Here is a 26,655-nt window from a genome sequence, read left to right as displayed (position 1 = left end):
CTCAGCTGAGCTTCAATGTATTGTTTGTGAAAGAAAGTCAGTTCCAATTTATCCTGATTTACCTTTGAATAAACTTCAAAATTGCCAAAGCAAACCACTATAATTTCACTACAGATCATGCATGGAGATTGCCAAAGCAGAGAGTCTAAAAATTAGATTCATCCCGTTTGACTTGTGCATTGGTTTGTTTTGGTCGTCTGAAAATCTGCCCATCATGTTCAAGATTTAGAAATAAAAATTGATTTCTCTTTTAGGAGAGGAAACAATAAAAAAAAGGGAAGCAATTAGATTGTGTGATATAGGGAACATAATAAGTAATTACCAGGAAACAGAATGGAAAGGTTACAGTTTTAGCATTTCTGGTGCTGTTATTTGTTTGTTTACTTTAACCTTAAGGCCATTTGACTTGGATAGAAAGGTTTGCAGATTTGAATGACTGAAAAATGAATTTGGCAAATACAATTTTTAGGTGAAGTTCTTTAACTAATTCTCTTTTCCTCTACATGTTGTATTCCAAGGCATCCAATTTCTTAAGGTCAGCAGGCTATGCATTGTAATAGGCCAAATCTTGATTCCATTCCATTCATGGTTTTTAACTGGAAATACGCATTCTTACATTCATTTTAACAAACGTGTATCCTGATGGAGTACCTCATCATATGGGCCATGCTCTTTTCTTGGCATATAAATTTGGCCAATATGCAGCTCCTCCCTCAACAAATTTATAGTCCAGCCAGGGAGACCACAGATGAACAGATATGATATATACAGACCTCTGTTCGATTACAACTTTAGTTGTCTATCACTGAAAGTGGCTTAAGTGTAAAATGTAATTTTTTGGCCAATGTAAATGAAATGTTCTAAGTTATGTCTCCTCTTCATTGTGACATTTCACATGAGGTCACCATCTTTTGGCCACAGAGTTGTCCTGGCTTTTGCCGGGTTCACATCATTGTCCTAGCACATCCATAGAAAAATAGAGACTCTGCTTTCCTGTAGCCCAAATAGGAATCAAATATCATCATCTTGAATTGGTCTGATTTTTTTTGTGAATGCCTCCCTTAATCTAGCATTTCAGTTGTGCCCAAGCACTGTAATAGTGCTGTAAAAATACTAATGTGCCTTGAATGAGCTGTATGTGTGCTGGACATAGTAGCAAGGCAGGACTTGGGCAGCCAGAGACCCAGGCTAGTCGTCTCTGGCGATGGGTAGCTTCATTTTTTGTCTCAATGTGGCATGATTATATATATATGTGGCTTCCCTGGTGGCTCAGATGGTAAATTGTCTGCCTACAATGCGGGATACCCAGGTTCAATCCCTGGGTCAGGAAGATCTCCTGGAGAAGGAAATGGCAACCCAATCCAGTACTCTTGCCTGGAAAATCTCATGGATAGAGGAGCCTGGTAGGCTACAGTCCATAGGATCACAAAGAGTCGGACATGACTGAGCTTCACTTTCACTTTCTTTCATGTATTCATATATGAAAGAAAAAAATATATTTTATGATATATATGGAAAATATATGTATTTTTATGAACGCTACTATGGACAAAGATGAAGTGGTGACTTAAATGCATTTTTATCACTAGTGAGATACAGTGCTTTGTTCAGACCATCCTTCGACATCCTTGAGATGATGTCAATTTTTTTGTGAATTCTGTGGATGGAGAGTGGGGGAAGGGATATGATTCATCTAGGACACATTTGAGAGGTTGTTAGCAGAATTAGGGAGCATAAAACAATAAATGTGCACTTACAGCAGTGGTGGAGATCTGATTCTGTGTTTTCTTGTCAGAAAACTGGAGCTTTTCTTGTGCTCTAGAAATAAAATACCACACATTTGAAGTCTGAAATGTTTTTCTATGCATATATTGGCAAAATATCCATAAAACTTCTGTCTTCTCAATGGTATGCTAATTAAATCTTAGGATAGTCTTCAATAATATATGAGTTCTTACAAAAAAATCACCAATTTGCATTGAAAAATAAGGGGAAGATAAAGAGAATGGAGGTGGAATTTTTTTCAATGAAAGGTCATTGAAAACGCCTCTGTGCAGGCGTTTGCTTCATGGGCATGACAAATACCTCATGATTTCTGCATTGCGATCATTTACAGGTCTGGGACATGCTTTGAACTATCTGAGGAACTGCTAAGAAATTGGCTCCTTAGGGTTATAGCAAATAAGAAGGTCTGATTAGTCAATTATCCCTTGGTCTGGAAGAGGCCATTAAATTTGATGAAGGAAGCTGTCAATGCATTAAAAGGTATGACTGAGTGAAAGGCGAGAACAAATGCTGACAAGTATGGTAAACACAGGGCATGCCTGACAAGACACAGGAGAAGCTGAGCAAATGGCTCATAAAGCTGATTTAGCAGAAGGACAGTAAAAATCCTTCCTTTCAAGTGATCTGACTTTTTACTAAGCATTTATATGGAGACAGGGTCTACAAAGGAAGGTGGATGACATGTTTTCACCAGATTTTGCAGCCATCAGTCTTGTATAATAATTATTTATTGTAGCATTAAATCTGCTAAATTCTTCAGCATTTTTTTAACTAAAATCAGATATTAACTGTCTTAACTCTAATCATTGCTTTTGACAGGTTCTCTTCTGTATCTTTTTTAAAAAAGTCATGCAGAATTGAGTTTATCTTGTAGTGAAGGCTGGTATGAGGTAAATCTTTAGAACTAATTACAAAGAGGAGGAAGACCCAACAACTTCTCCCTCTACTGAGAAATTTTACAGCTACTGCTTTATAACTCCTCTTGCTACAGATGATTTCATCTCATGACCACTATATTAACACAGTGTTATTAACACAAAGGCCTCAAAAGGGTTAGAGATTTATTTTGTTTCTAAAGAAGCACCCAGACATTTAGATGTTTATTCCAAGTTTATCTGAACCTCATTGGTCTGGAACATGCTTATATTTGTGAATATTTAGTTGCTTCTTGTAAGCTTTGTAGTTGAAGATTGCATTGGAAGACAATAAAACCCAACTGCTTGGTAACTTTTCACAGTAGCCTGATACTTTCTCATCGAACCATCTAATGAGACATCTACATGCCCATTGCTTTTTTAAGGCTGTGTTCAAATGTTGAGTTATGCCTTGTGGCTTGGCCATCGTTGTGACTGGGCAAGGGCTGCTCTCTAATTTATACCCTTTTATTAGTAATGTAATGCTAGCTGCTGAAACAAATAAAGCCCAGATTCTTTGCGGCTTAACATAATAGAAATTTATGTCTTGCTCATATCAGGTCTAAGTTGTGGCTGGGGATATACTCCGTGCAGCACATAAGGATCAGGCTTAGGAAATAGTTGGTGTCCATGGTCACACTCAGTCTCAAATTCAGCCTGCAGGCAGGAGAAGAGAGAGAGAGGGCAGAGTCTCTCTGCAGAATTTTTTTTTTTTTTTTCGGAAAAGCGCTTTGTCCACTTTCCACTGGGTGGAACTGGGTCTCAGGGTCTCACCCAAGGTAGAAGGTGTTGGAAAATGTAGTTTCTTATTGGACAGGGGCTTCTCAGACACACTGCACACAAGGGAAGTAAAAGCACAGATATTTGGTGGGTAGTTAGCGGTCTCCCCACAACCACTGCAGGACACAACTCTGGAGCTACAGGTGCTTATGACGTATGTGTCTGAATGACGAACTCCCTTGGAAATAACTCTTCCCCACCTTCAGTTTAGAGAGCCAGAAAAAGTCCCCTCCAAAATTCTTTTTATTCCCCCAAGTTAGGTACAATGATAAGAAACTCTTCAAAGTCCCAGTTGCCTAATGGTCTTAGGATTCTGTACAACCTCTGAAAATATTCTTTCGTATTGATCAGTCTATATGGCGATGACCACAGTCCCTGTCCACAAGATGGTCCATCCACAGTTTGAGAGGTTGTTTTTTGGTTTTTCAGTGGCATAACATTCTCTCTGAATCCTAGCTTTTGGCTGGCATGTGCTGAAGACCCATGTTAAAGAAATTACTTTTGCCAACAAAACTAACATCATAAATTTTAAAAATGGAAAAGGCTCCTATGGAACGAGATTTGTGCTTTTTCTGCCTATGTGTAAGCCATATGACTATTTTTCCAAGCTCACTCAGTAATAAGGCTGATGTTATTAATAGTAGTATTATGACCACTTATCCAGGGCCCTGCTCAAAGTACGTTAGAGGCATTAAAGAATTTAATCCTCCCAACCAAAGTGTGAGGTACCATTATTATCTCCATCTGACAGATGAGAGCACTGAGGTGTGGAGATCTGCCCAGCGTCAGGTCTCCAGGAAGTGGGATAGCCCACATTCTAAGCCCAGGAGTCTGGCTCCGGAGTCCTGGCTACTGACCGCCACAGTGGGCTGCCTTTCCCTCACTTCCTTTGTGAGCTGGTTAGATCAAACCCATTGTTATAGTGAACATTTATTTTCTATCTTATCTGAGAAAAGAAATAAGTGTGCTGAACTGGTCCCATAACTAATAGAAGGTACTAATATTTCACTCTGGGGTCATAATTACCATTTAAAGGATTTGGGAATCTGGGAGTGGAAGTTGCTTTGGACATTTGGCTGGAGATAAGGAAGATTATGTCAATACACCGCCGGGAAAGGTCAGCTGACATATGTGCATATACCATAGAAACAAAGCAATCACTGGCAGGAGGCTGGAATTCCCTGAAGCTAAGGTCAGGCTAAGAGTACATGAGTCTTATCTCGGAAGCACCAGCCTTTACATCAGTAGGATCCCAGCCTACCTATCCCCTCTCTGCCCCTTTATCCACACCTTACCATGGAAAAGCCTTCTCTCCCTGCTTTCCACTCCAGCCCCTTCACAAAACACTCTATACCACTTAGGTGTCTCTTTCTGTTGAACACCTCTATGATTTATTTAGAAACTATTATTCAGATGTTATTGTATGTAAGATATAAATGTTCATGTTGTTTCTCTCAAACGAGATTCTAAACACACCCAGAGTAGTGAATGCAACTTTTACTTCCTTTTTATCTTGCTACTTCACTTAATGTGACACTTAATTCCTAAATTAATTAAAACCATGATTTACAGAGAACCATGTAGGGTGAAAAACATTTCCTGGGTTTGAGCCTTATAAAGATGTTTAGTTTACCAGTCAGTTCTTTCTAAAATCCTTCCTAGATTATAGTTTCCCTGGATTCCCTATGGTCAGTGCCTTTCTCAGAGGTCTGAACCTAGAAAAGCATACATCTCAGACCAGAAAAGTTTTCTAAGTCAAATTGCTTCACTATTGTTTACTTTGTTGACTGGAAAATGTTCTGATTCAACCATGAGGGCATCTCTAATTGTCACAGCTGTTAGAAGCAGAGTAAGTGAATAAGATCAAGATGCTTGGACTTTTTGCAGGATCTTGGAGAGGACAGGGTATGGTAGAGCAGTGCCTAAGTGACCACATGTGTGCTGGGAGGTCACAGGCTCTCCCTGCCACACGGCAACTGGTGTGACTGAGTCATCACCACCAGCTTTGTCCCAAACTTGGGACGCGATTCAAACACTTGTTTAAAATTATAGTAGATTGTCCTATTTAAATTTATTTGTATACTTACGGTTCAGAATGTTATTTGACATGGAAAATAGCTATACATATATATACATATATATATATATATATACACATTATATATATATATATATATATACACACACACACACATACATATATATGTATTATTTTTAGTCAAGTAAACAAACTATTGTAGAAAGATGCAACACCCTGGAAAACATTTGTGAGTGTGTTTTTCCTACTGGGTGGCTACAGGACACAAATCCAATGCACTTATTACAGAGACTATCTAGAGAATGTTCTGGAAATACTATACTGATCTAGGACTCAGCAGATAACAACTATTCCGGGAAACCTGGGACACGAGTTGGGGGATTTGTCATGACACATTTATAACATCACTGGTTCTATACGTCTTGAACCTCTTCTGTTTTTTGATAGCAAGGGATTCTGAAACAGAGCTACACTTTGACATATGTCACAATTCCTTAAGAAAAGTTCATCTTCTACCACAAGTTTTATTTTGTATTTGGAGTTAATTTGAATAACTATGAATGTCAATATTTCTTATTTTTAGAGATTATTTCTGTGAATACTTTTGCATGTATATTTATAAAATTGTCTGTAATTCTATAAATTATAAAGTTAAGTCAAGAGTTACTTGGGCAACAAAAGTTTAACTTGCTTAAGCTCTAAGGTCATGTTTTTTTTCCCCCCAAAGTGTGGGTTTTTCCCATACATTCATTCATTCAACAAATATTTATCGAGTACCTACTATATGCTAGGAACTGTTCTAGTTACATGGAGTTGTTGTTGTTTAGTTGCTACGTCATGTCCAAATCTTTGAGACCCCATAGACTGTAGTCCATCATGCTCCTCTGTCCATAGGATTTTCCAGGCAAGAATACTGGAGTGGGTTGCCATTTCCTTCTCCAGGGGATCTTCCTGACTCAGGGATTGAACCTGCATCTCCTACTTGGCAGGTGGATTTTTTGCCACTGAAAGCAAAAGCCTCAGTCCTTGTTGGGTTGATCTGGAGGCCAGGAGAGTTTGACTATAAACAACAAGTGCTCAGGGCTGGTGCACTGGGAAGACCCAGAGGGATGGGATGGGGAGGGAGGCGGGAGGGGCGATCAGGATGGGGAACACATGTAAATTCATGGCTGATTCATGTCAATGTATGGCAAAAACCACTACAATATTGTAAAGTAATTAGCCTCCAACTAATAAAAATAAATGAAAAAAAAAGATTAAAAAAAAACAATTATCAATTGCAAATTGTGTAGTCTGTTAGAGGGTGATATATGCTATGGAAAAAATAAATGAGTAGAGAAGTTAAGAGGATTCGAGAGTGACTCGCTCGGTGAGCAGTGTTACAATTTTAATAGTTAAGGGTGTTCTAAGCAGAGGTTTTAAGCAGAAACTTGCTTGGCAAGTTCAAGGGGCAGCAAGAATTCTTTTGTTTCTGAGACCAAGTGAGGAGAGTGAGGTTGGAGAAGTAATAGGGAGGGTTGTGAGGGAAAAGGGCAGCTCAGGAAGGGCCTTTTCCAGTGCTGTGAGAACCTGCTTTGGCTCCAAATGAAATGGGCAGCCAAGGTGGTTCTCATATTAGACTCACACAGCTACCTGGTGCACGTGTATGAAGTATCACTTCATCTTATGAATGATGAAATGAGATGCTGAAAGTTGAGGTAATGTGAAACAATCTGCTCTTAATAATTTGATTTTATAGAAAATAAAGGAAAACATTTGTAGAAGACCACTTTTGGACAGACATTATATTTTGAGCTTATATTTCCTATTTTCACTTCCTTTTAATTCTTACAAATAATCACAAAATAGATAATAAGGTTCCTGTTCAATAAGTGAAAAAATGGAGGTTTAGAAAGTGTGTAAGTTTCAAAAAGCTTACACAGCAAGTGAACATGGATTCGAGGTTGAGTCTCTGAATCCTCAGACAAAATGTTTTGTAAAGCTATATTAAAATGACTTTAAATTTTTGACTAAAAATTACTTCAAAATCAGAAATCAAGACAATATAAAAGCTATATATTATAAAAGGAGATGTCCCCAGACATCTCCATGATCCAAAGATAGTAATCTTTACCCATGTAAATATTACCCATGTTTGCTATAGGTCATGTTTTCTGTAATTTGAAAAATAAAACATTTAGAGTTTTTCCCATTTGATTGAGCCAAAATGCTATATTGTTATTATATTAATTGGATTTTTTTGATTATTCAGTTCAGTTCAGTTCAGCCGCTCAGTTGAGTCCAACTTTTTGCAACCCCATGGACTGCAGCTTGCCAGGCCTCCCTGTCCATCACCAACTCCCAGAGTTGACTCAAACGCATGTCCATTGAGTTGGTGATGCCATCCAACCATCTCATCCTCTGTTGTCCCCTTCTACTCCTGCTTCAATCTTTCCCAGCATCAGGGTCTTTTCAAATGAGTCACTTCTTCGCATCAGGTGGCCAAAGTATTGGAGTTTCAGCTTCAGCATCAGTCCTATGGAAAAACCATAGCCTTGACTAGACAGCCCTTTGTTGACAAAGTGATGTCTCTGCTTTTTAATATGCTGTCTAAGTTGGTCATAGCTTTTCTTCCAAGGAGCAAGTGTCTTTTAATTTCATGGCTGCAGTGACCATCTGCAGTGATTTTGGAACCCAAGAAAATAAAGTTTGTCACTGTTTCCATTGTTTCCCCATCTAATTGCCATGAAGTGATGGAACCAGATGCCATGATCTTAGTTTTCTAAATGTTGAGTTTTAAGCCAACTTTTTCACTCTCCTCTTTCACTTTCGTCAAGAGGCTCTTTAGTTTGATTGAAGTAAAAAATGTTTAAGTGTTTTTATTAACCACTCAGTTTACTTATTTTCTGTATTGCCTGTTTATATTATTAGTCTATTTTTCTATTTATTACCTTTTACTTATTCACTTGAAGAGCTCTTTATGTGTCCTAGTTAATATTCATTTATCTGTCCTAGTCCTTGCAAATATTTTCATGCAATCTACATCTGATTTTTTCATAATTTATTATAAAATATACAAGAGGTTGAATAAAATATACATGTATGCTTAAATAATTTTTCTGACCACAGAGACAGTATATCAATTTTTCCTCATTAGAGTATATTACCTTTAGGTGTCTGGTCAATAGCATTTATTATATTCACTAAGAAGGTTTCTAAAATGGATGTGACATATCATCAAATGTATTTTTTGCTTTTATTGAGGTGATTAACACATTGATACGGTGACTTATACTAACAGCTTTTCTAATGTTCCAACAATTCAGCATTCCTGGAATAAACCCAGGTTGTTAATTTTTGTTTTAATACATTTTTCTATTACTTTTTTTCCCCACTTTGTTTGTTTAGTATTTTGCAGCAGTATTCCTGAATGAAATGTCTAGTAATCTTCTAACTTCCTTTCCAGACTTTCTATCATAAAATAACTTGGCGGGCATTCCTCCTGTTTTTGTTCTCTGGAGAAGTATTTGTGTATCACTGGAATTACTTGATCCTTGTTTGTTTCGTGAAACTTGCTATTGAAGCCAGCTGGACCTGGAGATTTATTTATGGGAAGGTTTGTGATTATATTCAGTTTTTTTAATGGACATTCTGTTTTTTATTTCCTCATGAGTCCGTTTGATACGTTATTTTTTTAAAGGGATCATTTCGTGGAAATGTTCCACTTTTTTTGAACATGAATTTGTTCATGATATCATCTCATTTTTTAATATGCATATCAATAATAATGGTGTTCACTTTTGTATTATTGATATTGATTGTTTTGCGCCTTCTCTGTTTTGCTTGATTAATCTTATCAGAAGTTAATTCTATGTTATTTTTAAAAGCCAACTTTTGACTTTGCTGAACCTCTCTAGGGCATCCTTATTTTCTGTTTCTTTAACTTTTGGTTTATACTTCATTTTTATTCATTTATTTACTTATTTATTTATACTTGTTATACTGCCTTTTTCCTACTGCCCTGAGATGGATGAATATTCACTAAGTTTTATTCTACTTTAAAAAAAAAAAAAAACAACATCTAGTATGCTATCGATTTTTCTTTAAGTCTTGCTTTGGGTGCATTCATAGGTTGGCTTGTATTTCTGTACAAAATATTTCTGATTTTAATATGAGTTTTAGGGTCCATTAAAAAGGAAATGTGTTTTTAAATTTCTAACATTAGGCATATTTAGGTTTTTTGTTTTGTTTTTTTTCCATTCATTTTTAATTTCTAGTCATAGAAAGTGACATGTGATTTAAGTTATTTGAAATTTGTTGAATATACTTTTAGTCTAGGATGTGATCAGTTTTTATAAGTGTGCACATTGCAAAAGAACATGCAGTATAAGGTTGCTGAATGGAGTGGTCTGTAAAAATCTACTATATCAAAAATTTTTAGATCAAATTTTTAAATTGAGCTATTTGAGTTTTCTATATCCTTGTTTTTTCTTTTTAATAATCCTTATAAAGAAAATTGTGTTAACCTCCCACTCTGATTTTAATTTATATATTTTTCTAGTTTTATCAGTTTTTTATTATATACAGCAAAATTTAAAATATTGTAAGTTATTAGTGACCTGTAACAGACACATTTTCTCATTTGAAGTGGCCCTGTTGAAATAAAGTAATATTTTTTGCCACAAAATCTCTTTTTCTGCTATAAGCTGTCATTTTTTAAGGAGGATTAATATTTACAAAGTATTCTGTTTCCAGTTTTTAAATTTTTATTCTTTCTTCATTTCTATTTTTAGTATGCATCTTTAATAAAGAGTTTGATTTTGCATTTTTAATTTATTTTATTTTTGCCCTTTAATTATCACATATAGCTCATTTATATTTAATATAATTGCTAATGTTAAATTTTACCATCTTTCTTGTGCTATTTGTTCAACCTGTTGTGTATTGCTTTTTCTTATTTTTTCTGTTTTCGTTTGTGATTGTGTTATTTCTTATTGCTGTATTTTTTTCCATTCCCTAGTTGGAATTTGTAACTTTTTATTCTTTAGTGGCTGCTCTGCAAAATACCTAACACTTCATCTATCAAATACAGCATTATTGAATGCATTTTTTTCTGAGGGAGTGTAGGGATTAACATCATACAGCTTCTAGAGTCTGTTCTCCTACCACCTTCCCATTTATGTGACAGATTGAGAAAGTAAGTTCACATAATATAGATGAAGTTGAACCATGCTTTTTTGGTAACATAGGTCAGGTATATTCCTCAATAAGCTAGAACTTACCCTAGAAGCCTCACGAAATCATGAGAATAAAATCCATTACTTTAGGTTTCAAGAGGTTCAAAATCTCTGATTTGATTCATTATAGAATTACTTCAGAATCCCATATGTTGTTTTGTTTGAGTAAAATCTGAAATATATTAAAAAAAATTACCTACTGCTGCGTTGCCTGTTTGCTTTTCTCTTTTTAAAAGTCCTATTGAGAAGTGCTGCAGAAATTTTGCCTTGACATGTGGGGGCCCAACTATTTCCTGCCACACTCAGCTTGGGGGACATAGCCTCTGGGTTATACTCTTTTGAAATTGTCCTGCTGAAATGCATGTTTTGATTTTTGGATTTTCCAGATGCTTCATAAGCAGGTCCCATGTGTTAAAATTTGTGGCAATTCAGGCTGTTTCTGAATATGAGACATCTAAGTAGTTCACAAATTTAGGACAGTTAGTCTACTAGCTGTGATGAGAGGATTGCTATTTAATTTTATTTCATTCAATTGTTTACATATTATATGCTTATTCTATGCTTTATTTTTTATTTTGTCTGCATTTTTAAAGAAGTCTCTACATTTAACATTTTAAACAATTTGATTTTTACATATAATTATATCCTCTGGCTACTTAAATTGAAGACACATTATAAATATAAAGCAAATTAATATCAATAAATGAACAATGCATTCACACATGACAGGAGCTTATTCCTATACTAAGATTTTCTGCTTATTTTAATTTTCATAATTATAGCACCACATAATATTAAAAGCGGGAAAGAAATTTACATGCCATATCCACAGATTTTTCTCACTCAACTGATGAGGAAACTGAGACCGAAAATGTTTACCACATGGGTAATAACTGAATTAGTCCTCAAACCCTCATTCCTTATATTAATCCCAGAAACACGTCTTACGTCTTAAACATAATGGTTTCAAAACTTAATGAAGTTTGATTCTAAAATATCATGATGTTCATGCAAATCTAAAATTTCAGTCTTTGCACAGCTATTCAAAGGGTTTCCCTGGTGGCTCAGATGGTAAAGAATCTGCCTGCAGTGCAGGAGACCTGGGTTCAATCCCAGTTTTGGAAGATCCCCTGGAGAAGGGAATGGAAACCCACTCCAGTATTCTTACCTGGAGAATTCCAAGTACAGAGGAGCCTAGCGGGCTACAGTCCATGGGATCACAGAGTTGGACATACCTGAGCAACTAACACACACACACTTGCTATTCAAAAGGTAATATTGTTGTCTTAAAGTTTCTTACTGGGGCTAAAGCACCTGCCAATCACTTTGATAGGTACCAGGGATTTAACAGTGAAAAAGATAGATATGATCTCAGCCTTCAAAAGGTAACATCATAGAAATGAATGTGAAATTGCAACTGATGCTAATATTCACCGTCTCTTTTTAACTCATTCCAATTACCTCTTCCAGATCTTTCAAACCTCAATGTGGATTTCCTTTCTTGAGAGAACTTTTCAGACTAGTCTAGGTCTCCAGTCACCCACTCTCCTGTTACTGTACCTGCTTTTGCTCACTCTTAGGGAGGCCACATATATTTGGGGTGTGAGAAAAAGAACTTGGAAGGTCTTACAGTAACCCGTAGTAAGGACTTGGATTTTTAACCTTACATAATCGAAACCTTTTCAAAGACTTATTCGTAATATCTATGCATTAAAATAAGTTGCTTGGCTGCATTCTTGAAAGGTAGGAAGCAAACTTAAAGGGAGTCTAGTTAGAAAGCTGCCATAGCAGTCCCATGGGAGATGATGGTAGTTTATTCTGAGGAATCTTCCTGAATAAAGAGATGGATGAATTTGAGAGTGGCTCAGACAGTAAAGAATCTGCCAAGAATGCAGGAGACCCTGGTTCGATCCCTGGGTCTGGAAGATCCCTTGGAAAAGGGAATGGCTAAACACTCCAGTATTCCTGGCTGGAGAATCCCAGGGACAGAGTCTGGTGGGCTATGGTCCACAGGATCACAAAGAGTTGGACACGACAGAGCACACATATTATATGAGGATTCCTAAAGTATGTTTATTGTTGTTTAGTTGCTAAGTGAAGTGAAAGTGAAGTGAAGTCGTTCAGTCGTGTCCAACTCTTTGTGACCCCGTGGACTGTAGCCTACCGGGCTCCTCCGTCCATGGGATTCTCCAGGCAAGAATACTGGTGTGGGTTGCCATTTCCTTCTCCAGGGGATCTTCCCAACCCAGGGATCGAACCCAGGTCTCCTGCATTGCCGGCAGACGCTTTATCGTCTGAGCCACTAGGGAAGTCATTTAGTTGCTAAGTCCCGCCCAATTCTTTATGACTCCATGGACTAACACTCTGGGCTCCTCTGTTCATGGGTATTTCCCAGACAAGAATACTGGAGTGGGTTACCATTTCCTTCTCCAGTTGATCTTCCTGACCCAGAGATTGAACTCATGTCTCCTGCATCGGCAGGTGAGTTCTTTACCAGCAAGCCATCAGGGAAGTCAAAAGCATAAGCCTAGAGAGCATCAAAAAAAATCAGATGTAAATATCAATGATTGGAAATATGGAAAATGCCTTCAATGTAAATAATATATGTCCAAGCAACTTGGAATTTTACTGTTGGAAACATTTGATGTGGGAATCCTTGATTCATATTGTTGTTAATTAAAACATCTATTTATAAATGAACAGTGAAATACAACTGCTTGACATGATTAGAACTTCTGAAAATGTTAGGGATGCTTCCTGTATCTACATGTAAGAAAAGTCTTTATGCTCATTTTAGCGTTCAAATTACTTTCAGATCCCACAGGAAGCAGAGCAGATTTGGGATCATATTGGTTAGCTGTTTTGTCTGAGATAAGTGAATGGTTTATTTTCATATACAACAAGATATAGCAGGAGAAAATATTACATATCAATATGAGTATTTATTTTAAAAGAAGTTACCACTTTTGTATGAGGTAGGAAAGTTTTCTTCATTACCATAGAAAGCCAACCTGATTATTTTGGGGCACATTAATAAGTTATCAAATTGCCATTTCTTTTTAGTGATATGTATATTTTTCAGCCCTTTGTCAAAAAAAAAAAAAACTTTGGAAAGGAATCTGGGTATCAGATATGCCTTAATTTCTTTGTTATTTTTTAAGATCTGCAATAATAACCTTGTTGATAACTCATAGTATTAAGAATATATACATAGTGTATTCCTAACTGAATCACTTCAGTGATTCCTGATTCAGTGATTCAGTACAATTCCTACTGTACACTCTGACTAACAAGACATTGAAAAATTAACTATACTTCAATTTTTAAAAGTCTAATTGAAAAATCCATCAAAGGTTTTTAAAATTTTCTTTGGCTCTAAAGGTAATACTACACCTAAAGTATATAATTCACCTCCTCACTCCAGAAATGGTTAAACCAAACTATGCATTTAATGTAGATATCAGTGTGACGGAGCTTAACTTACCTTCAAGTGACAAGACACCTCTAGAGTCTTATTTATTAAAACTGGCCTTAAATTTGCTAACTGGCAAAGTTTGGATTATATATGGGGTCTGGTTATTCTGAACACAAGAATACATTCTTGATGTTCTTAAGGTCGTTCTGGTTAAACATGGCCTCTGCCGATTAAAAAATGTATAGCAGAAACCAACAACACATTGTAAAGCAATTACATTCCAATGAGAAATGGTCTGTGAAACCATCTTCCATATAGATACTTTCATTAAAAACTTCACATTATGCATCATATTAAATAAAGTTTGAATTTTGGGAATTATGTGGTTTTGAAAAAAAATACCGATGGCAACAATAGTTTTCATTTACTGAATGATATATAAATATATTTATATATACTTAATATATATATTAAGTTTCACAACCTGTAAGCTCGATTCCACTATTACAGATGAAGCACATGTTGGCTAAGTAGCACATCTGAAGTGACACAGCCAGTGAGTATTGGAAGTGGAATCACACCCAGGAATGCTGACACTTTGGCATGGTTCTCACTTTGAAAGATCATTACAACTTATAGTAAGTGACACTATATTCTCTGTCTAGTCTGGAGTTGAAGAAACTAGAGGCATGCAAAGTTTTTACTTTGCTTTATGGTAGATTATTATTTATGCACATATTTAAGTTCCATTATAACAAAAATAGTTTAAATCAACATGGGGGGTGGTGGGGTGTGAACTTAAATCACTTTTTCCTTTAAAAGTCCCCATATATTACTCAGGTTTGACACACACTGTACTGGTCCCATCCAAGTTCAATATTCTATGATTATGTGATTTCGTTGGCTGTGGGTTTTGGTCTTATAGGAACCATTTCAAATTACTTCAATGGATGTTGTGCAATCCTGCTCTACTAGGAAAGAGTTATGCTCTTTATACACCGGAGACTGGGTTTATTAAACCCATCCACACCCTGTGGTGTGTTTTTATGCACACTCCCTTTGTCTTCCGAAGGAAGTTTCTGCATGTGGGAGACGGGTGTAAAGGAAAACAAAATCCTGGACTCTGTCTGTATGATGAATACAGCTGAGACACAAAAACATCTGCTGGGTTAAAGATACCAGCTGTTGGCCGTGCAGAGCAATCCCATACAATGCCGTTGGTCAGGAAATTAAGAAAGCCATGGTGTCAGTGGATCAAACTGTGAAGAATCTTGGAAAGACTAAATATTACTATACACACTGACATTTGACCAACACAAAGGGCTTAAATAAAATATACTTATTTTAAGACCTTTTCCTTCTCATTCCCTCTATTTTCATCACTGATTTTAGCCAAGTAATTTTGAGTCACTCTCAGAAAGGAATGAGCTTACTGCTGTGTAAAAACTCTGACCTGCAATGAAAGAGGGGTTTTATATCTTTAATTCACCAGGGTTTTGCTTCTCATCTCCAAAGGAGCTCTGCTGATATTTCACATCAGAAAACACTTTTGAAACTGATATAACTTTTCTAATGCACGGCTATTGATCATCCCTTCCTACTTTCTTTTCATCTGTAGCCCTGATTAATGACAATCCAAAGTCTAAATTTCAAAAAAACACATGCACCTATTTATTCTTAGGACTTATCAATAGTATTTTTGTAATGTATTGACAAAATACCGATACCCTTGAAGACTTGTCCTGTATTGAGCCATCATGGTAAATCACATTTGACTGATGACTCAGAGTAGAACAAGTCTCATGATTCCTTGAAATATAGAAGATTTACATTTTATAAAACAAAGGGATGATTCTGGATTTGTTTTTTTGTGTGTGTGTTAGCTATACTTAAGTACAAATAGTTATAGCAGAGGAAATTCTTATAATTGACCAACTTCACAGCACTTTAAGCTTCTTACGAGCTCTGGAAAGAGAAAAAATATAATAGATTACAGAAAGAATTCTCTAATTAATCAAAAGCAAAGAAACAAACACTTTTTTTCTGTGTCCTGAGTGTTTGGGTAGAGATACTAAACTCTGATGCCCAATGCTTTTATCCATTTGGAGGAACATTCATTAGTGTAACACTCCTTGCTTCTCCCAGAGAAGTAAAAGGGACTGCCCGATTATCAGGCATCTGCTATTGGTATACTGCTTCTTGGTTCCACAGGGTTGATTACGAAATTCTTGCAAATAGGGGCTCAATATCTTATTTCTCCTTCTCACCCCACCAGATTCTGAGAGAGGCAATGACCTGGGTAAGTTTGTTTGTTCTGTCAATTTCAAAATCTCCTTTGGGTAAGTTTTCCAAGACCAAAGCAGTCAAGTTGGCTCACCAACTGACCTCCTCCAGCTTAACACGTGTAAGAGGAGAGCGTGGGTCTTCATCAGCAGGCTATTTTGGCTTATCTCATGATTGGTGCAGAAACTGAGTGGGTGAGAAGGAGGCTCTTTGTCAGGCCGCCTTCACCTCCATCTTGGCCTATCTGCTTCATTCATTAGGAACTTCATGAAGCAGAAGCCAGGGTATGTTATTTTCGGATGACTTACGAAGAGGCCCAGGGAAGGGTCAGGGCTTCGAGCTTTGGGTTCTGGTAGGAGACTGTGTGCCTTTCATGTGGACAGCCCCTGTTGCTGGTGTTGTTCAGTTGCTAAGCTGTATGTATTGTGACCCCACAGACTGTAGCCCTCCTCTGGCTCCTCTGTCCACTGGGATTTCCCAGGTGAGAACACTGGACAGCCTCCTATGGTATAAACAGTGGAGTGTGGCTGGGTTTTCAGGTGATTTTAGGATTTAGGCATAAACCTTATAAGATTTTCCCCTGAGAGATCATTGCAGCTTACAGTTGTTGTTCAATTTCTAAGTCATGTCTGATTCTTTGCGACTCTGTAGACTGCAGCATGCCTGCCTTCCCTTATGGTAAGCTTATGGTTAAGTGACACTTTTTTAGAGGCAAATTTTGCCTTATTGTCTACAGAGGTGGTGGGGCTTAAGTGAAGAAGCAGGTGTTAGAGAAAGCTTAAGACTTTGCAAACATAGGTGCGTTTTAAGTGTTTCAGCACACAAAACATGAGCTGAGCAGACTGGAATAGGTTGTGAAAATATGCAAGGACCATAGAGCCCTTAACCAGGATTTAAACTTGGTTTTAAATGTTGTGTGTGAGACTATCCATGAAAAGGCATGGCTTATATAAAGACAGTTTTCATGCACAGGCATTTGGGGGTGGAGCCACTGGTTATTGTGTTTATTGTTTTCAATCACATAGGCGGGACACTGTTAGTGCCAGCTCTAGACAGGAATGTGCTGTTTGCTGCTATTCTGACTTGCCTTTGCAGCCAAGAGAGGGAACAGGGAAAGAGTAACCTGGGAATTCAGGAGACCTGTACGGAAGAATCACTCCCTACTCCGTCTTCCTGCCTTGCTCTGGATTGTTACTTACATAAGCTCTAAGCACTTTGGGAGATTTTTCAAGACCCAAATATTGACTTCTCTCAAATAAGAAAAATACGTTTCATTACCGGGCTTCCCCGATTGCTTAGATGGTAAATAATCCACTTGGAATGTAGGAGACCCTGGTTCAACTGGTCAGGAAGATCCGCTGGAGAAGGGACAGGCTACCCACTCCAGTATTCTTGGGTTTCCCTAGTGGCTCAGCTGGTAAAGAATCCGCCCGCAATGCAGGAGACCTGGGTTCGATCCCTGGGTTGGGAAGATCCCCTGGAGTAGGAAAAGGCTGCCCACTCCAGTATTCTGGCCTGGAGATTTCCATGGACTGTATAGTCCATGTGGTTGCAAAGAGTGGGACTGAGCGACTTTCACCTTTTGGGGCTTCCCTCATAGCCCAATTCGTAAAGAATTCGCCTGCGATGCAGGAGACCTTGGTTCGATTCCTGGGTCAGGAAGATCTGCTGGAGAAGGGATAGGCTAAAAAGAAGAGGACCCTTTATCATGATTTAGAGATTCAATCCATTTTAGAGCTTCCTAGTGGCAGAATCTCCACTGACCCCTGGGGCTCCTGTAGGACATGTATTAGTGGGGATCCCGATGTAGAGTTTTCCCTTCATTGTTCAATTTTCTTTTACCTAAAATGCCTTATATTCTGTCAATATGTGAAACCATCAACTATTTTCACACATTAAAGAAAAATCAGAATTGGGTAAAGAAGTTGCATAACAAGATCAACAGCTTACAGCTTCCTGTATTTTCTAAAATATTATTTTTGGCCCTTTTATCCAGAAAGAGAGCCACAATTACATTGCTGTTTCCAGAATCTAGATTTACAGTTTAGAGGGAGGTGTGCATTAACATTTGGAACTGAATTCTTTCTTTTGTGATGTGACTGAATTTATCCCATGTCTGCAAACAATAACTTAATTAAGTTCCCAAAGTGCCTTTGGGTAAAAGAGGACAAGATTTAATGAATTTTGAGGCATTGCAGAATAACAAAAGAATTTTAGGGCATTGTTCCCCAGCTACCAGGAGGGCCTGTTAGTGTATTCGGCTTTGAGGGGCACTAACAATAATGGTGCTCTTCCAGTCCAGAGTTTCTAGTCCTGAGTTTTGTTAGTAGGGACCCAAAGCCAAAAGGCACTAATGACCTGTGCCATCTAGCTTGTCAACAACCAGCTCCAGTGAAGTGTGAAGAAATGCAGTCATTATTTATGTATCTTGGCTCTATGACTCATTTTGATATATTTTCCCACTGTTTCCACTGTTACTCAAGATCAAGATCTGTCTGTCTTCTTGAACATGTCATTTCTGTAAAGGGTTTAGCTTGAGATCATGTTGCAGTTCATTTGAGTAGAAGATTCTTTTCATACGAAACAAATTATGTCTTTTCTTTAATTTGGCGGGCTATTTAAAAATGAGCTACTTGAAACATTTCATTAAGTCCCACCATGGTTAAGTTAATGCCTGGATTTAAAATTGGAAATATTTAGAAGCAGGGATAGGCTAAAGTGGTTAATTTATTTTGTATTTTCTAAATTGTACTCAACTTTGGTATGATTGGGATTGATAATCACTTCCTTCTAGATATCTAAAAGCACTCGGAAAATTCACTTTTCTTCTGAAAATTACAGTCTCATTCTTGGACTGGAATGATTCTAATCAGAAGGTAGGAGATTTTTCTTAACACCACCCACTCCGCCCCCCGCCCTTTTTTTTTTTTTCCAGAAATACTGATCCAAAAACTATCCACAGTTCCTCGTAGATTTCTTTTGCTGGGTACTTCTCCCTCACTTCACATTTCTCTATGAAGAAATAGAGGAACAGAGAGGGTAAGCTACTTTCCCAATGTCATACAACTTTTAAGAAGCAGAAGTGAGATCTGAATTGAGGCTTCATGAGGTTCCAGAGTCTTTGATGCTATAGTTTCCCAGACACAGCCTAGACCCTTTTGAAAGATTTTTATTCAGCAAGTTTGAATAGGGCTGGGGATCTGGTTTTTAAGCAAACAACCCAAATGAGGTGATTTTCCCCATCAGGAAAGTTCGGAAACTTACTTCAGTGAATAAATGTAAATGTACATATTGCAGAAAATTTTAACAATTTTGGTTTTGCTTAGAAATGAAAATATACCTATGCAAACTTTATGTATGTTCTATTCTGGGGTCCAGATTCTTACACAACTCTTTCTTATGAATAAGTTGGGAATAGTTGCTTTCCATAACAGTTCAGGAAAACAACCTGAGGCTAATAAAAATGGCCTAATAGCAATTAGGCAGTAGGTCTGAAAAAACTGGCCATGGGCAGCTTTGTAAGAAATCACTAACAAAGGAAGCAGCCAAGTTATAAGGATAGACATTTTTCCTTTGTTTAGAAGCTTCTGTGACTTGCTGGGTTGAGCCAAGAACAGGAAATCTGAGTCTCTGTTTTCTTCCAGGACTCTCTTTGGCCCACTGCATACACAGGAAGTGGTAAAAAGCTGTATGGTGGCTCGGGAGGAATTGAGAGTTTTTGGGCAAATCAATCAGACCTGACTCTCTGCATCAGCAAGCCAGGATAATAATACTGGCTAAATTTATTTGAATCCCATCTGGATTTACTTACTGGCAAGTGTAAAGTGTTTTCAAAATACCAAATAGTATATAGGGCATCCAAGCAGCTTCAGTTTCAGTGGCCCCAAGCTTCCCCTTCTTCCGCTTCAGTGTACACTGCTTACTGGGATGGGGAATACTGTAGTCAACCCCCAAATCCCTGGACTCCCACTCCCGTGCCTGACACTGTCCTTAGGTGCTCGTGCAGCTCCTGCTGGCCACGACCTGCCTTTGGGCCACCTATTCTGTTTACTTCCCACAGCTACTTTGGTGATCCTAAAGAAAATTTTGTTTTCAGCCTCTTTGATACCCAAATAAAAACATATGGACACTCTGAAAAGTCAAAAAAATTGTAATTGCTACTGAAACATTTTAACTTTCCCAATATACAATTTGGGGAACTATTACCCCTACCCACAAGGCCTATCACACCTTGCTAATTAGCATACTCAAGGTTCCTCTGTCCATGGAATTCTCCAGGCAAGAATACTGGAGTGTGTGTGGGGGGAGGTTGCCATTCCCTTCTCTGGGGGATCTTCCTGACCCAGGGATTGAACCCAGGTCTCCTGTGCTGCAGGCAGATTCTTTACTGTCTGAGCCACTGGGGAAGCCCTGAGAAATAGTTGTGCCTCTCCTGTTTTAATTTTGGTCCACATGACAAATCATGTAATTAATCTCAGAGCCTTCTTGGCACTGGCTGTTAGGAGAGTCAGATCTATGTGTGTGGTTTACATGAGGACTTGACACACATTTATTTGACATATGTACTTCAATCCCAGCTTCATCTTTGATTTTCTACTTTGCATTTCCTTCTTCTCATTCAATTAATATTAACACTGTGTTTTAATGTGTTTTCAAGTTGCCTTAAACACTTCCATGCATAACAAGCATGATTGAAGAAGCATTTATTTTAAAAATCTCTTGGCAAATCCTTGCATCCATCCTCCAGAATTCTGGATGCATAAAAATATTAAAAGACTATCTCTAGCTTTCTTAGAATGTATATATTTTTCATGATATAACACAGAAATCTTTATTTCTCTCCTCTGTCTGAGTATACACTATATCTGAGAAAAACAGTTTCGTGCATCTGTAATAAATTTCCTCAGATTGGGTCTTCTTGAGACATCTAAAACCTTTTACATGGAATTTCTGATGTTGAGGGACTTGAAACACACTTGATTTCTCTTCTCTGGGAGCAATTCTCCAAATCAGAAGAGCAAAGGTAAAGAAACACTGAATTTTAAAAAGAGCAAGTGAATACAGGTTGAGGGAAATTCTACTTTATGAAGTTCCTCCATTTCATTGCCTCATTCTCAGAGCCTATTCACTACTTGGAAAAATTCATAACCTGGCAAAATAAAAGCATTCATTCTCCTCCAGGCTGTAAGCCAAATCAAACCATTCTTTTTAATTACAGGTGAATAATAACACCCTTAAATTTCTTACAAATAACGTCAGCCTCCTTTTGCTTTTTGACTGATGGGAGGTGATGAATGAAGACCTTTTAATTCGGTACAGCTGGATGTCTTTTGTTGCACTTCCTCTCAAAGGTTGCTGTGCAGATCTGGCCTATTTTGTCAGATGTGCTAAAAACAACCTGCCTGACTGGAGGTGGAAACAGCCTTCAAACAGAAGACATTTGCGTGATTGAATGCCCTGTCGGGACAGCAGCTGTGGCAGTCAACAGACGAGGTAGAAGATATGCCATTTGTTTGAGCCCATGTGCTTGTGTGAGCAAGTGTTTTTCAATCTGATGGTTCTCCCAGGACTGGAGAAGGCCCCCTCTAGTCAACCTTTGGAGCTGGTATGAAAGTGACTTTAGTACTGTTGCCAGTTTTGAGGCTGCCCTGTAAAATGAAGAGCTGACTACTTGGACCTACAGTCTTTGTTCCTGTATGGATTTCTGAATACCCAGTAATCCAAGCCTTCCTTGGGCAATTTAAAAGGTCTGTGAACTGTAGTCGCTCAGTCGTGTCTGACTCTTTGTGACCCCGTGGACTGGAGCCTACCAGGCTCCTCCGTCCGTGGGATTCTCCAGGCAAGAATGCTGGAGTGGGTTGCCATTTCCTTCTCCAGGGAATCTTCCCAACCGAGAGATCAAACCTGGGTCTCCTGCATTGCAGGCAGACGCTTTACCCTCTGAGCCACCAGGGAAATCCTGGTGAGCTATAGAACTTGGTGAAATCTGGACAAGGAGTTGACTTGCTGTAGGTTACAGTTTATCCAAACTCTTCCAAGAATGAACTCAAAATCCATTTCCCGGGGAAGATGGGAAAGATGCAGTGACCACCCTTCACCATCACCCTTGCTCACTGTAGGTTTAATTGAAATGAGTGATCTGTGACAGAGTGCATCTGGACCTTATCTCATTAGTGCTGATCTGTGTCTCTGGAGGCACAGGTTCAATTGCTTGTAATAGATAGCTCAGCACAGACTTCAGTTTACCAGGGATACATCCTTCACACACAGGACCCAAGTCACAGGGCCAATAGGCTGGATTCCCAAGCTAGAACAAAGTCTTGGACTGGCTAAATTCTTCTTCTGTGCTAGACTACATATAGAGTGTTTCTTAACTACCTTATGAGATAGGCATTATTTCCATTTTACAGATTAAAAAAATGGTAATATAATGCTTAGAAGAGAGCTGAGAGGACAAGCATTCTGAATTTAGATCCAGAGATTCACATCCAGATCTAATTTGAAATTCTGTGCCCTTTTCTCAACTTCATTATCATTTTTAATCAGTGTGTCTGATAAAGCTGATGGTGATAATTTGAAAAAGAAAAGCACACACTGTACTTGAAGAAATGTGTAATAATTTTTTTTGCAAAAATGTTTAGATTATCAGGGTTTATTTAAAAGGCAAACATAATTTGCTAGATTTGTGTGTCTATTCTTCCTAAGCAAAGATAAACCTTAAAACAATTACTTGGATGATATTTTCATACCAAGAGAGAAAGAAGAAAAAGAAGACAGTTGGTATTGGAGAATTCCTTATTTGGAACTCTGGCTTCTTTCCAGTTGCCTTTAAATTCCTTATGTGGAACCACACAACATAAAATTTAAATCACTCAGCAAACTCAGTGATTGATCATCAGCTAATAAATGCCTTGTATGAGCTTAGGGAGTTTAACGCTTTAAGTTTGAATATAAATGTTATGTTTGGAGGAACTCTGAGTATGGTAAAGGAATGTCCTTAATTAGCTGGAAATGTAAGTAATCAAAGTGAGCTCTATATGTTTAAACTTCATTGCCATAGGCTTATAGATATTTTGCAATGGATAATTAGTTGTGTGTGGGGACTGTTCTGAACAGTGTAAGATTTTCAGTAGCATCTTTGGCCTCTATCCACTAGTTTTCAGCAGCACTCCTCTCACAGTTGTGAAAATAAAAAATATCTCTAGATATTGCTAAATGTCTCTGGGGAGTCAAAATTGTCTTTGATGGAGTACGGCTGCTTTAAAAGATGTATAAAGACCATATAAAACAAAAATTTAATTTATTTTGGACATGTAGATCTACCTGTATGTATACAGATGGATGGATATAGATATAGATATTTGCATATATACCCAAAAAGCACAGAGAATATGGGGTGTTGAATTGGATTCTTACAAGGCTCCTGTATACTTTATATGAAGCGGTTCAATACTGACTCCACAGAGTTTGCAATAACTTAAAGATATACAGTATAATTCTTTTAAAAAATTGCAAGGAGATACACTAAAAAGAAATAAAAATGGAATACTAGCAATTGATTAACTGAAAATAAGGCAGGAAAGAAGAAATGGATAAGGAAAAGCAACAATAACAACAACGAAATCATTTGAGGGAAAAAATAGACACAAAGTGGCATACTTAGGTCTAAGTATATCAATAGTTACATTAAATGTAAACGGACTATGTTTTACAATTAAAAAGCAAGCATTATTGATCTGTATAAAGCAGCAAGACACAACTATATGCTGTCCCTAAAAAGATGTATTTTAATTATAAAGGCACAAAGAGCTAAAAATTACAAAGGATGAAAAACTATATATCATAGACATACTATTCATAATAGACCTGAATTGCTATATAACAAGGGTGAATACATCAGAAAGAATTTCAATGTGTATGTGTTTTAAAACAGTTTTGACAAAAATGAAGCAACTATTGATAAAAAGAGAAATATAGGCAAAAACCACAAACATACTTGGAAATTTTATCACATTTATCCCGGTAGTTATAAAAAGTAACCAAAAATAATCAGAGTAAGAAAAGAAATAAAGTAATTAATACTATTTTATTAGTAGTGTTCTCCAGAGAAACAAAACCAATAGAATATATATGTATATTACACAGAACATAGTAGAGTATAGTGAAATTTGCTCAGTTGTGTCCAACTCTGTGACCCCATGGGCTTTAGCCTGCCAGGCTCCTCTGTCCAGGGAATTTTCCAGGCAAGAATACCTGGAGTGGGTAGCCGTTCCCTTCCTCAGAGGATCTCCCCAACCCAGGGATCAAACACAGGTCTCCCTCATTGCAGGTGGATTGTTTACCATCTGAGCCACCAGGGAAGCACATATGTTTTATACTCAGTTCAGTCCAGTTGCTTAGTCATATCCGACTCTCTGTGACCCCATGGACTGCAGCATGCCAAGCTTCCCAGTCCATCACCAACTCCTGGAGCTTACACAAACTCATGTCCATTGAGTCGGTGATGCCATCCAACCAGCTCATCCTCTGTCGTCCCCTTCCCCTCCTGCCTTCAATCTTTCCCGGAATCAGGGTCTTTTCCAATGAGTCAGTTCTTCACATCAGGTGGCCAAAGTATTGGAGTTTCAGCTTCAGCATCAGTCTTTCCAATGAATATTTAGGAATGATTTCCTTTAGGATGGACTGGTTGGATCTTCTTACAATCCAAGGAACTCTCAAGAGTCTTCTCCAACACCACAGTTCAAAAGCATCAATTCTTTGGTGCTCAGCTTTCTTTATAGTCCAACTCTCACATCCATACAAGACTACTGGAAAAACCATAGCTCTGACTAGACTGACATTTGTTGGCAATATGTATATATGGAGATTTATTATAGGAATTGACTCTCATGGATAGTAATGGAGACCAAGAAATCCTACAATCTGTTATTATAAATCAAAGAACCAGTAAAGATGGTGTTATAACTCAGTCCAAGCCTTTGACTGTGTGGATCACAACTAACTGTGGGAAATTCTTAAAGAGGTGGGAATACCAGACCACCTTACTTGCCTCCTGAGACATCTGTATACAGGTCAAGAAGCAACAGTTAGAACCGGACATGGAACAAACTGGTTCAAATTTGGGAAAGGAGTATGTCAAGGCTGTGTATTGTCACTCTGCTTATTTAACTTATATGCAGAGTACATCATGCCAGGCTGGGTGAAGCTCAAGCTGGAATCAAGACTGTCAGGAGAAGTATGAATAATCTCCATGCAGATGATACCATTTTAATGGCAGAAAGCAAAGAAGAACTAAAGAGCCTCTTGATGAAAGTGAAAGAGGAGAGTGAAAAAGCTGGCTTAAAACTCAGCGTTCAAAAAACTAAGATCATGGAATCTAGTCCCATTACTTCATGTCAAATAGATGGGGAAAAATAGAAACAGTGACATACTTTATTATCCTGGGCTCCAAAATCACTGTGGACTGTTACTGAAAGCCATGAAATTAAAAGACACTTGCTCCTTGGAAGAAAAGCTATGGACAAAGCTAGATAGTGTATTAAAAAGCAGAGACATCACTTTGCTGACAAATAGCTGTCGAGTCAAAGCTGTGGTTTTCCAGTAGCCACGTATGATGTGAGAGTTGGGCCATAAAGAAGGCTGAGTGCTGAAGAACTAATGCTTTCAAACTGTGGAGAAGACCTTGAAAGTCCCTTGGATTGCAAGGAGATCTAACCAGTCAATCCTAAAGGCAATCATCCCTGAATGTTCATTGGAAGGATTTCTCTCTTTGTATCTTTATCACTCTTGCTAGTATATTACTTCAGATCCTACAGAAATCAAAAGGATTTTAGATACTATGGAAAACTTTTTGTGAATGAATCTGGCATGGTAGATAAAGTTGACAAATTCATTAAAAACATACAACTTACCAAATCTGATACCAGGTGAAACAGAAAATATAAATGCCTTATATCCATCAGAAAAATTGAATCATATACCAGAAACTTCCACATGAAGATAATACTAAGCCTTGATGGTTTTAACGGTGAGTTCTCTCAAATTTAAGGAACACATAGTATCAATCTTATACAATTTTCCCCCAAAATAGACGAAGCACACTTCCCTACTTGTTTTATGATGACAGCACAATTGTGATATCAGACAAAGACACCACAAGAAAAGAAAATCATAGACCAATCTCCTTCATAAAAATCCTTAAGAAAATATTCACACATCAAATTC

At 37.6% G+C, this 26,655-nt stretch overlaps 1 long non-coding RNA gene across 3 annotated transcripts in view; it reads left to right on the top strand.

The window, feature by feature from the left end:
* The window catches only part of LOC122453035, a 283,162-nt gene that overhangs the window by 131,635 nt on the left and 124,872 nt on the right, over positions 1 to 26,655 (top strand). Inside the window, exon 1 of one of the 3 annotated variants that reach the window (XR_006272921.1) lies at positions 8,986 to 9,112. The exons of the other annotated variants lie outside the window; for them this stretch is intronic. This is a non-coding gene — a long non-coding RNA (uncharacterized LOC122453035). Of the gene's footprint in view, positions 1 to 8,985; positions 9,113 to 26,655 lie in introns of those variants that run through there. 3 annotated transcript variants of the gene reach the window in all.

Source organism: Cervus canadensis, chromosome 1 (assembly GCF_019320065.1).
Source record: "Cervus canadensis isolate Bull #8, Minnesota chromosome 1, ASM1932006v1, whole genome shotgun sequence".
Classification (NCBI taxonomy): Eukaryota; Metazoa; Chordata; class Mammalia; order Artiodactyla; family Cervidae; genus Cervus; species Cervus canadensis.
Note: the sequence above shows the minus strand (reverse complement) of the source record. Positions and strands in the feature narration are given on the sequence as shown.